General features: G+C 36.2%; 1 protein-coding gene across 15 annotated transcripts in view; it reads left to right on the top strand.

Moving 5' to 3' along the window:
• Positions 1-10592: 10592 nt before the first annotated feature.
• lrrfip2 (leucine rich repeat (in FLII) interacting protein 2) overlaps positions 10593-15587 on the top strand; it is a 35328-nt gene continuing 30333 nt past the window's right edge. For all 15 annotated transcript variants that reach the window (XM_041789384.1, XM_041789382.1, XM_041789379.1 and 12 more), the window contains exon 1: positions 10593-10727. The gene's annotated coding sequence lies outside the window, so the exon portion shown is untranslated. The remainder of the gene's footprint in view (positions 10728-15587) is intronic.

Below are 15587 nucleotides of genomic sequence, written 5' to 3'. Positions count from 1 at the left end.
TATCTATAGCTAAAGGTTGATTAATCCGGAGTCTATCTACAGTTAAAGGTCGATTAATCCAGAGTCTATCTACAGTTAAAGGTCGATTAATCCAGAGTCTATCTATAGCTAAAGGTTGATTAATCCAGAGTCTATCTATAGCTAAAGGTTGATTAATCCGGAGTCTATCTATAGCTAAAGGTCGATTAATCCAGAGTCTATCTACAGTTAAAGGTCGATTAATCCAGAGTCTATCTATAGCTAAAGGTTGATTAATCCAGAGTCTATCTATAGCTAAAGGTTGATTAATCCAGAGTCTATCTATAGCTAAAGGTTGATTAATCCAGAGTCTATCTATAGCTAAAGGTTGATTAATCCGGAGTCTATCTACAGTTAAAGGTCGATTAATCCAGAGTCTATCTATAGCTAAAGGTTGATTAATCCAGAGTCTATCTATAGCTAAAGGTTGATTAATCCAGAGTCTATCTATAGCTAAAGGTCGATTAATCCAGAGTCTATCTATAGCTAAAGGTTGATTAATCCGGAGTCTATCTATAGCTAAAGGTCGATTAATCCAGAGTCTATCTACAGTTAAAGGTTGATTAATCCGGAGTCTATCTATAGCTAAAGGTCGATTAATCCACAGTCTATCTATGGTTAAAGGTTGATTAATCCTACAGGCGTGGTATTTAGACAGACATGCTTGTTAAACCATCCAATAAAGTTTCTGTTACCATCAGATCATGGCAAATGAAAAAAACCAATCAGATAAATCAAGTGAAACTCTAATTGATTAATGATAGTGATAATCAGAGTCATATCAGAGGGATTAGTGCTACTGTCTTTACTCCTCCTGAGCCAGAATGGGAAAATGATCGTGGGTGGAACTCTAACTTAGTGGATATCTTCACTCAGGGTGCAAACATCACCCAGATTTAGTTTGACTCTCTACAGCAGTGATACTTAATGTGTGGCTCTTGAGCCACATGTGGCTCTTTTGTGTCGGTCTGTTGCTGCTTCATGTCTCAATTCGAAATGTTGTTCTCCCCCAAAACCTTAAAAAAGGGACACTTTGACCTCAGAAATTATCTATTGCAAGTCACATTAATCCGTTTGTTTTACACACATACAGTTGGCTTTCATTTCCAACCTAATTTCTTAGTCTGTATATTTCTGTTGACCTTATTTGCAATTTTGGCCATTTTTTTTAATTTTTGGCCACTTATAATCCATTTCCACTGCTTAAGTCTACTTTTGCCACTTCTTGTTGCCATTTTTTGTCCATTTTTGCCACTTTTGTCCCGTATTTGCAATTTTTCACCATTTTTTTCTGCCTTAACTGCTTTTTGCAATTTTTTCTGTCTTTTTTTTTGCCATTTTTTGCCACTTTCACCCATTTAAGCTGAATTCCCATTAAATGCCACTCTTTTCCTCATTTCCCATCTGGCTCTTTGGTTGAGGAGGGTTGAGTAAAACTGCTCGACAGAGTTGAACTAACACTGGTGGATCATCACTGTCTATTAACTCCAACACTGAAGACCATTTCACTCAGAATTGAGTTAAAATTACACTTTAGGAGTTACATAAACTCTGAGTAGTTTAATCCTGAGATATCAACTCTTCAGGTTTGACCATTTATGGATGTGATGTGTAATCATTCTCTCTCTATTACTGTTGAGTCAACAGAGGAGGGAAAAGGGACGAGAGTATCGTACTCCAGTAAAAGTGCAGTTACTCTGGTTAAAACTGACTGAAGTGGAAATAAATAAGATGATTTATAAATGTACTCATAAAGTAAAAGTACAGGATCCTGACTCAGTCATTCATCAATAGATCTGAGAGCTGAACAGATTCATTCAGAGATCTGTCTCTCCTCACTGAGCCGATCTCAATGATCAGATCTCTAAAAACAGACGACAGTCCTCTCACTAATGAAGGAGATTATAATCCACCCCCGTCTTTAATCCCATCCTGTCATTAATGAATAACCTCCTCTGTCCTCTCCCCTTTGTCTCTGATCCTCCACGCTGAGATCAGACCTAGTTCAAGAGGTCGACTCTCTGTCAGACCCACAGATCCTCTGTGTCTCTGTGGTAGAGAGAGGTCCACATGTCGGACCGTTTCTCTGTCTCTAGTCTTAGTCAGAGTCTCTCCTCTTAGATGAGTCCTTTTATAGCTCAGTGCTTATGTGATGGCTGCCTTTGCCCCAGTATTCAAAACTGCTGGTTGATCTTGTTTATAGACAGAAGAATGTCTGACTCCTCTACAGACAGGTTTGCCCACAGAATAGTCTGGGCGCCTGACAAACCCAGAGACTGGTCCCCAGATAAACCTAGAGAATGGGCCCCTGACAAACCCAGAGAATGGACCCTGACAAACCCAGAGACTGATCCCCAGATAAACCCAGAGAATGGGCCCCTGACAAACCCAAAGACTGGTCACCTGACAAACCCAGAGACTGGTCCACTGATAAACCATTTTCATTTTTTTTTTTTTGTTTTTTGTTTTGCCTTTATTGCCATGTTTTTTTTTCCCATAAATGAATATGTTTTCCGCTTTTGACCAAGTATGCCATTTTTACCCATTTTTACAACTTTCTTGCACCTTCTTGCCAATTTCTACTGCATTTTGTCCATTTCCAACAATACTTTTTTGCCACTGTTTGCCCATTTTTTCCACTTTATTCCCCCTTTTTGCCCCATTTTGCTCATTTCCCCCTTGAGTGCCCTTTTGCTCATTTTTTTTCCATTTTTTGAAAAATAAACCTGAACTTTAAAGTATGACATTATCTTCAAAGACAATAATGGAAGGTTTTACAGACTTTAAAGTATGTCATCATCTTCAAAGGCAAGGATGGAATGTTTTATTAAGGTAAAAGGATATCATCATCTTGAAAGGCAGGGATGGAATGCTTCATTAAGGTTACAGGATGTCGTCATCTTGAAAGGCAGGGATGGAATGCTTTACAAACTTCAAAGACAAACATAATCTTCAAAAGCAGGAATGGAATGTTTTATAGACTTTAAAGGGTGATATCATCTGCAAAGGCGAAGTTGGATTTTTTGTAACTTCTAAAGGTGCAGTGTGTAAAATTGGGACTATCAACATCTAACAGTCAATTCTGGAGTGTGGTGCTCATTTCTCTGGTGATAACTGTGGGAACCAGTGAAGTTTAAAAATCAATACATGCTTAACTGTTATTTGGTTCCTTCTATGGTGCCATAGAAACAGGCAAAATGCAAAAATCCAAGATGGCAGCGTCCTTGGAGGGGATCCTCCCTATGTATGAATAAAAGGCTTATTCTGAGTTAATTTAAAACATAAATTTAAAAAATGTGTTATCAGATGTTAACACTAATTTAGATCAATCTACTTATAAATGTTATGTTTCATTTTAATCATGCTTGTTTTGCTAAATGCTACTAGGCTAAATATTACACACTGTACCTTTAACGATGACAATATCTTCAAAGAAAAGAATGGAATGTTTATTGACTTTAAAGGACACCATCTTCAAAGGTAAGGATGGAATGTTTCATAGACTTTAAAGGATGACATCATCTTCAAAGGCAAAGTTGGAATTTTTAGTGACTTTTAGCGATGACAACATCTTCAAAGACAAGAATGGAATGTTTTAGTGACTTTAAAGGATACCATCTCCAAAGGAGAGGATGGAATGTTTCATAGACTTTAAAGGATGGCATCATCTTCAAAGGCAAAGATGGATTTTTAACTGACTTTTAAGGATGACAACATCTTCAAAGACAAGAATGGAATGTTTATTGACTTTAAAGGATACCATCTCCAAAGGTAAGGATGGAATGTTTTATAAATTTTAAAGGACGGCATCATCTTCAAAGGCAAAGATGGATTTTTAACTGACTTTTAAGGATGACAACATCTTCAAAGACAAGAATGGAATGTTTATTGACTTTAAAGGATACCATCTCCAAAGGCAAGGATGGAATGTTTCATAGACTTTAAAGGATGACATCATCTTCAAAGGCAAAGTTGGAATTTTTGGTGACTTTTAAGGATGACAACATCTTCAAAGACAAGAATGGAATGTTTATTGACTTTAAAGGATACCATCTCCAAAGGTAAGGATGGAATGTTTTATAATTTTTAAAGGATGAAATCATCTTCAAAGGCAAAGATGGATTTTTAACTGACTTTTAAGGATGACAACATTGTCAAAGACAAGAATGGAATGTTTATTGACTTTAAAGGATACCATCTCCAAAGGCAAGAATGTAATGTTTTATAGACTTTAAAGGATGACATCATCTTCAAAGGCAAAGATGGATTTTTTAGTGACTTTAAAGGATGACAACATCTTCAAAGGCAATGATGAAATGTTTTCGTGACTTTAAAGGACATCCTCTTCAAAGGCAAGGATGGAATGTTTCATAGACTTTAAAGGATGACATCATCTTTCTAAAGTCTATTAAAGGCTTGAAAGAATGACATCATCAGAGGACAGAACATTGGTGAAGCTGGGGGTTTTGGGATCTTTTTAATTTTTTAGCCATCTTTGTAATGTTTTTGACATTTTATGCCCCATTTTGGATCCTGTTTGTGCTGTTTTTGTTCATTTTTGCTACTTTTCACCCATTTCCTTGACCTCTTTTCATTATTTTTTTGTTGCTTTCCAAAAAAACATTTGTCTCAGTTTCTTCTACTACATTTTCTGGAATCCTGACAGCACATTAGGGACGAACTGGAACTGAGATTGTGAGCCAGGCTTTCTAGTCCAACATCAGTGCCTGACCTCAAAAATACTCTACAGAGTGAATGGGTAAATTCTGACTCTGTACTGGTCTGGGTCAAAGAACCAGTCCACATGGAGGTCTGGGTGTTTGTTTTTGGAGCTGCAGGCTCAGGTTTGTGGTCGGGGGAGGAACTAATGAAGTTCCTTCAGCAAACTTCAGAGCTTCAAATGAGACAGAAGGACCAAACACTATGAGAGGTGTTAGAGAAACTAAAGAGAGATCCTCTATCACACCTTCAGACTCCTGACCTCTGACCCCCAACACTAACACTGACAACAGCTGTCTACATTAGAGCCTCAGTGTTAATACAGGGTTAAAGAGAGGTGGAGGGTTGCTGTTAGAGACAAAAACAGCTGTGGGTCTACATCAGGGGTCTGATCCCAGCTGTGGTTCAGTGATAGAGGGGTCTACATCAGGGGTCTGATCCCAGCTGTGGGTCAGTGGTAGACTGGTCTACATCAGGGGTCCCCAGCCGGCCTATAACCAGGTTTGAAAAGGTGTGGACAAAAGAACTGCGTTAAGCTTGACCTCGGCTGCGAAACGACGTGAGTCAGCATGTGTCCAGCCTGACTCTGCCCTCTGTGCAGCTGTGTTTCAGGCTTCCTCCAGCACAGGAAGTTAAACCAGTAAAACCAGAGCTGCCCCCACTTTATTGATGTTTACATACTGGTAGAATTCTCCTCCACACTGACCCCTACCTTATTGTCGTTCTGATTTGTCCAGAATGACAGACAGAATGTTCACCCAATCACCCTTTGAGTTTTATTTTGAAAGGGACTGTCCTTCCTTTCAATGAACTGTTCCTCAGATGTGAAAAATCCCCGTCACCATGGTGTGCGATGTGGCGTGTCCGATTAGGGTAAGTAGACGGTCACTGTTCAGTCAGCAGGTTCAAACCCTGCAGGAGTCCACTGAGCACGCTCAGAAACATCCATCTCTTCTTTTTTGATCTTTTAACGGTCATTTGGTCACGTCAGAGCTGATCATCTCTGAAGACATCACTTTAATCAGGATTCAACTCCTAATGAGGGGTCTGTAAGAAATCTGGTTTCACTGTAATCACCTTTAAACCGGATTAATTTTATCATTATATCATATTGAATATTTTTATCTTACTATATTAAATGTTTTTATATCAATATATTAAATGTATTTTCTTAAACTATTATATTAAATCATTATTCATTATATTATTTTATATTAAATCATCATTAATTATATTATCTTAAATCTTTATATAGTCGTATTATAATACATTTATTGTATTAAATTATGTTAAATCTGTATTTTATTATATCATAATAATACATTTTTCTATATTATATTAAATATCATTATATCATTCAATTAAATTAATTTAACAATGTTTTATATTATAGCTTTATCTTATTCTATTAATATAATACATTTGTTTTAGTATTATTATATTTAATCAATTTTATTTAGTTATTATATTACATTTTTTGTCATGTTATTATATTAAATCTTCTTTTTATTATTTTTGTGTTAAATGTGTTTTTATAATATAATATAATATAATAAATAAAATTATTATTTTGAAATATTTTATTTTATTATATTATATTTTCTATTTATAATTTATTTTATCTTTTTTTCTATATATCTTATCAAATTATTATTCTATCAGTGATACCATCATCTAAATTAAAAGTATAAATAACAGGCATGTCATGGTTCATGTTGTACAACTCTTTCATTTTCTGCCATGGATTCCCTCCCTCTCTCTCTCTCTCTCTCTCTCACACACACACACACACACACACACCCCTACACACACACACACACACACAGAGAGAGAGACTGTAGGTCCCTGAGGGGTCTGTTACCAGAGAGAGGGGTCAGAGAGGGGCCATTACTACTCCATCCTGTCCCGACGAGTTCAAAATATATATATATATTAGGGTACTGGTTAGACTGGAATGAAAACTGGGGCCCTAGAGTGGCCTGACTGAAAAAGGCACTAATGGACTGTTTTAAAGACATTTAAGGATGACATCATCTCCAAAGGCAAGAATGGAAATTTTTTATACACTTTAAAGGATAACATCCTTTTCAAAGGCAAGGATGGAATGTTTTAGAGATTTGAAGCAACAACATCATCTTTATAGGCAAGGAAGGGATGTTTTGAATATTTAAGTATGACATCATCTTCAAAGGCAAGGATCAGTGTTATATGGATGTTGAAGGACAGCATCATCTTCAAAGGCAAAGATGGAATGTTTTATTAAGGTTGAAGGACAACATCATCTTTAAACACAGGAATGGAATGTTTTATTAAGGATAAAAGATGACATCATCTTCAAAGGTAAGGATGGATTTTTAGTGACTTTTAAGGATGACATCTTCAAAGGCAAAAATGGAATGTTTTAGTGACTTCAAAGGACATCACCTTCAAAGGCAGGAATGGAATATTTCGTGACTTTATGGAACATCTTCTTCAAAGGCAACGATGGAATGTTTTATAGAATTCAAAGGATAACATCCTCTTCAAGGCAGAGATGGAATGTTTTATTGAGGTCAAAGGATGTCAACATCTTCAAAGACAGGGATGAAGTGCTCTACAAACATTTAAGATGGCATAATCTACAAAAGCAGGGATGGAATGTTTTATATACTTAAAACGGCATCATCTTTTAAGGCAATGATGGATTTTTAGTGACTTTAGTAAAGGATGACACCTTCAAAGGCACAAATGGAATGTTTTCGTGACTTTAAAGGACATTATCTTCAAAGGCAAGGATGGAGTGCCCCCAAAACCATTAAAGATAAGATTTTCTTCAAAAGCAGGAATGGAATGTTTTATAAACTTACAACGATGACATCATTTTTAAAGGCAAGAATGGATTTTTGGTGGCTTTAAAGGGTGACATCTTCAAAGGCAAGGATGGAATGTTTTAGCAAATTTAAGGGACAATATTATCTTTATAGGCAAGGATAGAATGTTTTATGAATGTTAAAGTATGACATCATTTTCAAAGGCAAAGATGGAATGTTTTAGGGACTTTAAAGGATAACGTTATCTTTCAAGGTAGGGATGGAATGTTTTATTAAGGTTAAAGGATGATTTTATCTTCAAAGGCAGGGATTCAAAGGAATAAAATGTTTTACAAATGTTAAATACAACATAATCTTCAAAGGCAAGGATGGAATGTTTAAGTGACTTTAAAGGATGAGATCTTCAACGGCAGAAATGGAATGTTTTCGTGACTTTACAGGACATCCTCTTCAAAGGCAATGATGGAATGTTTTATAGACTTCAGAGGATGACATCATCTTCAAAGGCAAGGATGGGATGTTTTATAGATTTTAAAGGATGACATCATTATTCTAAAGACCATTGAAGACTTGAAAGGATGACATCATCAGAGGACAGAACAATGGTGAAGCTGAGGGTGTTGGGATCTTTTTCCCTTCATTGTTTCCTAGTAGTCGGCCATAGATGTCCCCTTAGAAACTTAGATGAACTGTGGAGGAGCAAGGGGTTCCCTCTGTCCTATGAAGTGTTTGGGTGTCTGTTTATGTCAGGAAAAGGAGCATCCTCCCTGCAGAGAGTTTACGAGGTTAAGACCATAAAAGGAGATAAAAGTCTGAGAGACTGTCGACTGTTTCCTGCATGACATCCAGCAACCAAAGGGTCTGATCCCGAGTGCTTCTACATTGACGTCATTTATTTACCATTAAATAATCGTATGTTATAGATTTCTCTACTCCATATCACTGCAGTTATTCTACTAAAGCTGATCTCTTCTGTCTGTATCAGTCTCTTTGATCTATTTATTTAGATATTTTTCTCACCTTTACACGTGGACACCTGTTTATCTATTCCCCTCTGAACAAACTGTAGTGATGTTTATAATGACATTCCTGCTGTAGTGATGTTTATAATTACATTCCTGCTGTAGTGATGTTTATAATGACATTCCTGCTGTAGTGATGTTTATATTAACATTCCTGCTGTAGTGATGTTTATATTAACATTCCTGCTGCAGTGATGTTTACATTTACATTCCTGCTGTAGTGATGTTTACATTTACATTCCTGCTGTAGTGATGTTTATAATGACATTCCTGCTGTAGTGATGTTTATAATGACATTCCTGCTGTAGTGATGTTTATAATTACATTCCTGCTGTAGTGATGTTTATAATGACATTCCTGCTGTAGTGATGTTTATATTTACATTCCTGCTGTAGTGATGTTTACATTTACATTCCTGCTGTAGTGATGTTTATAATTACATTCCTGCTGTAGTGATGTTTATATTAACATTCCTGCTGTAGTGATGTTTATATTTACATTCCTGCTGTAGTGATGTTTACATTTACATTCCTGCTGTAGTGATGTTTATAATGACATTCCTGCTGTAGTGATGTTTATATTTACATTCCTGCTGCAGTGATGTTTATATTAACATTCCTGCTGTAGGGATGTTTATATTTACATTCCTGCTGCAGTGATGTTTATATTAACATTCCTGCTGTAGTGATGTTTATATTTACATTCCTGCTGCAGTGATGTTTATATTAACATTCCTGCTGCAGTGATGTTTACATTTACATTCCTGCTGTAGTGATGTTTATATTAACATTCCTGCTGTAGTGATGTTTATATTTACATTCCTGCTGCAGTGATGTTTATATTTACATTCCTGCTGTAGTGATGTTAGTATTTACATTCCTGATGTAGTGATATTTATTCTTTACATTCCTGCTGTAGTGATGTTTATATTTACATTCCTGCTGTAGTGATGTTTATATTTACATTCCTGTTGTAGTGATGTTTATATTTACATTCCTGCTGTAGTGATGTTAGTATTTACATTCCTGCTGTAGTGATGTTTATATTTACATTCCTGCTGTAGTGATGTTAGTATTTACATTCCTGCTGTAGTGATGTTTATATTTACATTCCTGCTGTAGTGATGTTTATATTTACATTCCTGCTGTAGTGATATTTATATTCTACAATCCTGCTGTAGTTTTAGCCTCTGTTAACAGGAAGGAGGCACTTAGAATTAGACGCTGTACACTGCTGACCCCTGGTGGACAGAGGGGGACATCCATCCAACATCCAGTTTGCCTATTTAATTTATTTTATTTCCCAGGGTTCACCAAAATTAATCTAAAAGAACAGAAAGAACGTTTTGGACAACCTTTGCATAAAGAAACCATATCGATGTTTTGGGCAAACCTGGAAAATTACAGGATTTTTTTTTTTAAATCTCATATAAAATTAACATAATGAAAGATTTTAAATTCCTCTTCTTTTTCTTGTCCTTGATATTATTATTGTTATTATCGTAATTGCTAAATTATGGCTTTTATTGATTAATTTTATTTTTGACATTTTATCTTATTCATACTTTTTATTGATTTTTTTTTTTTTTTAGATTTTTTGAATCATCTAATTAATACCTTTTTATTTTTTATAAATTTCTGTTTTTATTAATATTACTGTGTAGATGTTGTAACTGAAGTACTTTTGTCTGTGAAGATTTGGTTTTGTTTCATTTTACATAAGTTTTTCCCCCAACAGGAGTTTGTTCAATAAAGTTATTATTTTTAAAAAACAAAAAAAAAAAGTTAGAGCCACACAAAAGAGCTCCACGACCCACTTTTGGGTCTCGATCCACCAGTTGAGAACCAACGTATATGCGCTTCTGTCCCCCCTCCACACCAACAGGTGGCGGAAATGAACCCGTTCTTTTTTTGACAATTACCAATTAAACTCGCTGAAGAAAAAAGACATGGAAAATCTGACGGTCCGTGAAGGCATCATCCCGCCCTAACATACGGGTCCTCAGACTGGGGGGGGGGGGGCAGAGAGGGAAGCGGACTGATGACAGCTGTCACTGCGGACTGAAGGAGCTCCAGATCCCGCTACCAGCTCCATGGATCCCCGCTGAACCTCTGGGACCTCCAGGACTGAGACCCGGTACTGACCCGGGATTTTTACGGTAAAAATCCACCTTTTTATCAGAGAGACATCAATCAGAGCGCGGAAATATGGAGATTTAAGTCAGAAAGTACTGGATAGAGGCTGGATAGATCAGTGTTCTGATATAAACAGTGACCGTGCTAACTGGTGACTCTCAGCCGTAAACCTGGGATTGTCGTTTTTCATTGAAAGTTTAGTCAGAGAACTGAATATTTGCTGAGATGATGTTCATTTAGATCTGATGTTTCTGTTTTCACCAATACCACAATGATAATAAAGATCCTTAACTACAGTGCCAGACTGAACAGTTAAAGGTTGAAGTGTCGTTGTCTTAACTTTAAAATCCTAAACAGTTATTTCAGCTTTATTTTTCTGAGTTAATGCAACGCATTTTTAGTTTTAGTTTTAAGTTTGGAAGGGATTACTTATTATTGTGTGTACAAAAATGAGTACATTTAAAAAGAGTCCATATCTGGAGGGCTGAAGTCACCAGTTAGCACAGTCACCGTTTGGACCGTAACACCGGGTTACCCCGCAGCTAACGAAGCTAACGAGGTCAGCCAGCTTTAGCTCCACAGAGAGGGTCAATGCTGGGTTTACCTGTGTATGAGGACAAGTGATTTAGCTCGCGTGTTTGTTAGTCTACAGGTGAATCAGAGTAAGAATCTGATTGGAGGAGAGAAGAGTTAAATCAGCCCGAATGATCATTAGCTCCTTCAGCTAGCGGTGCCGGCTAACCTGGGCTAATGCTAACGTCGGTAACATTGGCAGGCTAAAGCTAACAGGGCGGCTCACAGGCTAACTTTAGCTCTGAGCTAACACCGATAAAGGCTGTTAACGGACTCCGGTAAATAAAACAGGTTTATTTCCGACAGACAGAAGAGAGGGTCAGCGACATGACCGGTAGGAAGTCAACAAACACAAAACAACAATGAATAAAGGTAGACAATGATCAGGATGAGAGGACTGGATCATCTCTGATCGATTAGGTAGGTAGAGGCTTTATAAAATATATTAACCTGGCTTTATTTATAAATATAGTCTGTGCAGTCTAAATGAATCACTGTTTAATTTTTAGCCTGTTTTCTCAGTGTCTGTTTTTAATAAGTTTAACCTCAGTAGCAGTTTCCTCTGTTTGACTGACAGGGCAGTCAGACTGTTGTCTGTCCTGTTATCAGTCTACATGAACATTAATACTAGTTAAAGTTAACTCTGCTTCTGTAAGACTAGTTAATCTGTATTAGTCCGACTGTCAGAGGAGCATCAGTGAACACATGCTTTATTAAGGATCTATAATGTTATTCATTTGATGTTGGTATCAGCAAATATTTACTTTAAATGTCAATTATCATTGCAGATATGAAATAATCTACTAGTATTTACAAACAACATTTAACCTGTAAACATTAGCCCATATCAGCTGTAAATATCAGCCTTTAACAACTGTAAATAAAGGTCTATTTCAGCTATAAACATCATTATATATCAGCTGTAAATATCAGCCTTTAACAACTGTAAATAATGGTCTATTTCAGCTATAAACATCATTATATATCAGCTGTAAATATCAGCCTTTAACAACTGTAAATAATGGTCTATTTCAGTTATAAACATCATTATATATCAGCTGTAAATACCAGCCTATATCAGCACTAAACGTCAGCAGATGTCAGCCGTAAATATCGGACTATACCAGCAGTAAATATTGGTCTATTTCGACTGTTAATATCATTCTATATGAGCTGTAAATATCTGTCTGTATCAGCTGTATGTATCAGTCCATATCGGCTGTGAATATCGGTCCTGCTGCAGCAGGTTAATGCTGAATGTCATATTAATAGTGATAAGTCATTTCCAGTATAAAGCACTTTGTTGTGTTTGATGCACATCACTTTTTCGGGTGTAACCCCCTATCTAAATGAGCTGTAAATATTGGCCTGTATCAGCTGTAAATATCAGTCTATATGAGCTGTAAATATCAGTGTGTGTCAGTTGTAAACATCAATGTGTATCAGCTGTAAATATCAGTCTGGATCTGCTGTCAACATCAGTGTGTATCAGCTGTAAATATCAGTCTGTATCAGCTGTAAATATATGTGTGTGTTTCAGCTGTAAATATCAGTGTGTATCAGCTGTAAATATCAGTCTGCATCAGCTGTAAATATATGTGTGTGTTTCAGCTGTAAATATCAGTGTGTATCAACTGTAAATATCAGTGTGTATCAGTTGAAAATATCAGTCTGTATCAGTTGAAAATATCAGTCTGTATCAGTTGAAAATATCAGTCTGTATCTGCTGTAAATATCAGTCTGTATCTGCTGTAAATATCAGTCTGTATCTGCTGTAAATATCAGTCTGTATCTGCTGTAAATATCAGTGTGTATCAGCTGAAAATATAAATGTCTATCAGCTGTAAATATCAGTCTGTATCTGCTGTAAATATCAGTCTGTATCTGCTGTAAATATCAGTGTGTATCTGCTGTAAATATCAGTGTGTATCTGCTGTAAATATCAGTGTGTATCTGCTGTAAATATCAGTGTGTATCAGCTGTAAATATCAGTCTGTATCTGCTGTAAATATTAGTGTGTATCAGCTGAAAATATAAATGTCTATCAGCTGTAAATATCAGTCTGTATCTGCTGTAAATATCAGTGTGTATCTGCTGTAAATATCAGTCTGTATCTGCTGTAAATATCAGTGTGTATCAGCTGAAAATATAAATGTCTATCAGCTGTAAATATCAGTCTGTATCGGCTGTAAATATCAGTGTGTATCAGCTGAAAATATAAATGTCTATCAGCTGTAAACATCAGTCTGTATCGGCTGTAAATATCGGTCCTGCTGCAGCAGGTTAATGCTGAATGTCATATTAATAGTGATAAGTCATTTCTAGTATAATGCACTTTGCTGTGTTTAAAGATGCACATCACTTTTTCGGGTGTAAACCCCCCCGCCAACATTTTCTCTCTCCTGTCTGACCATAAAAGAGGTCAGGGGTTGACCAACAGGTCATATATCTACATTCTGATTCAGGAGTTACAGATAACATACTTATTGAGCACACCTGATAAACACTGACCACTGGTATCAGGTTCTACCACATTATCTCACATTCAGACAAAGGTGTGTCTGTGTGGGCTGATCTGCTTATCAGATATAGTCAAAGTCAAATAAAGTCTATTGTTAGTGTTTAATAATCTGTAGGGATGTATAATACATAACTTATGCTGATATAAACTTTGCCAGGGTTTAAAGACTCATTTTAGCTGGCACTGCTGAAAACCTACAAACACACTTTAATAATGAAAATGAACTAAGAAAAAGACTTCAGCTGACTTAGGTTTACTGGACCTACTCATTCATCTTATGACAATACTTACAGCTTATATACACTCATATTTAATGATTATATAGACTGATATTTCTGGTTCATATAGGCTTATATTAAAAAACTAATTTAGGCTGATATTGATCAATACTTAAAGCTGATTTGGACCAATATTTACAGCTGTTACAGACTGATATTTACAGCTGATATAGGAGGATATTTACAGCTGATACAGACTGATATTTACAGCTGATATAGGAGGATATTTACAGCTGATACAGACTGATATTTACAGCTGATATAGGCGGATATTTACAGCTGATACAGACTGATATTTACAGCTGATATAGGAGGATATTTACAGCTGATACAGACTGATATTTACAGCTGATACAGACTGATATTTACCGCTGATATAGGAGGATATTTACAGCTGATACAGACTGATATTTACAGCTGATATAGGCGGATATTTACAGCAGATACAGACTGATATTTACAGCTGATGTAGGCGGATATTTACAGCAGATACAGACTGATATTTACAGCTAATACAGACTGATATTTACCGCTGATACAGACTGATATTTACAGCTGATATAGGCTGATATTTAAAGCTGATATAGACTGATATTTACAGCTGATATAGACTGATATTTAAAGCTGATACAGGTGGATATCTACAGCTGATAAAGGACGGTATTTACAGGTGATGTAGGCTGATATTTACAGCTTATATAGGCAGATATATTTACAGCTGAGACTGGCAGATATATATGGTTGATATAGGCCGATACTTACAGCTGATTTTTGCAGATATTTACAGCTCATATTAGAGGTGGGAACCACTAGTAGCCCCACAATACGATATTATCACGATACTTGGCTCACGATTCAATATTCTTGTGATTTTCAACATTTTGCAATACAATGAGTATTGCCATACTACACCGCGTTCCACATTATTATGCAAATGATATTTTTCTCTGATTTTCCTAAATATTAATGCAAATGACAGTCAGAATATTTTTCAAGTCATCAGCCATTAGAGCATAATTCAAATGTTTTTGAACAAACTTCATAATGACAAAAATTATTTTTTTAAAAATAAAAACCTCAAAATGCACTGTTCCACATTATTAAGCACAACAGCTTTTTAAAACATTTTATCGGTTGTAAAGAACTGAAAATGGTCATTTGTAGAAATGGCAGCATCAGGGGGTCATATTTACTAAAATCAAAGCTATTTCAATCAAAAACATCTTAACAGGACAAGTTCCATGTTAACATAGGAGCCCTTCTTTGATATCACCTTCACTATTCTTGCATCCATTGAACTTGTGAGTTTTTGGAGAGTTTCTGCTGGGATTTTTTTTGCAGGATGTCAGAATATCCTCCCAGAGATGCTGTTTTGATGAGAACTGCCTCCCACCCTCATAGATCTTTAGCTTGAGGATGCTCCAAAGGTTCTCAGTAGGGTTGAGGTCAGGGGAGGATGGGGGCCACACCATGAGTTTCTCTCCTTTTATGCCCATAGCAGCCAATGACAC

This window comes from Cheilinus undulatus, linkage group 6, assembly GCF_018320785.1.
Source record: "Cheilinus undulatus linkage group 6, ASM1832078v1, whole genome shotgun sequence".
Taxonomy (NCBI): Eukaryota; Metazoa; Chordata; class Actinopteri; order Labriformes; family Labridae; genus Cheilinus; species Cheilinus undulatus.
This window is presented reverse-complemented; position numbering and strand designations above follow the sequence as displayed.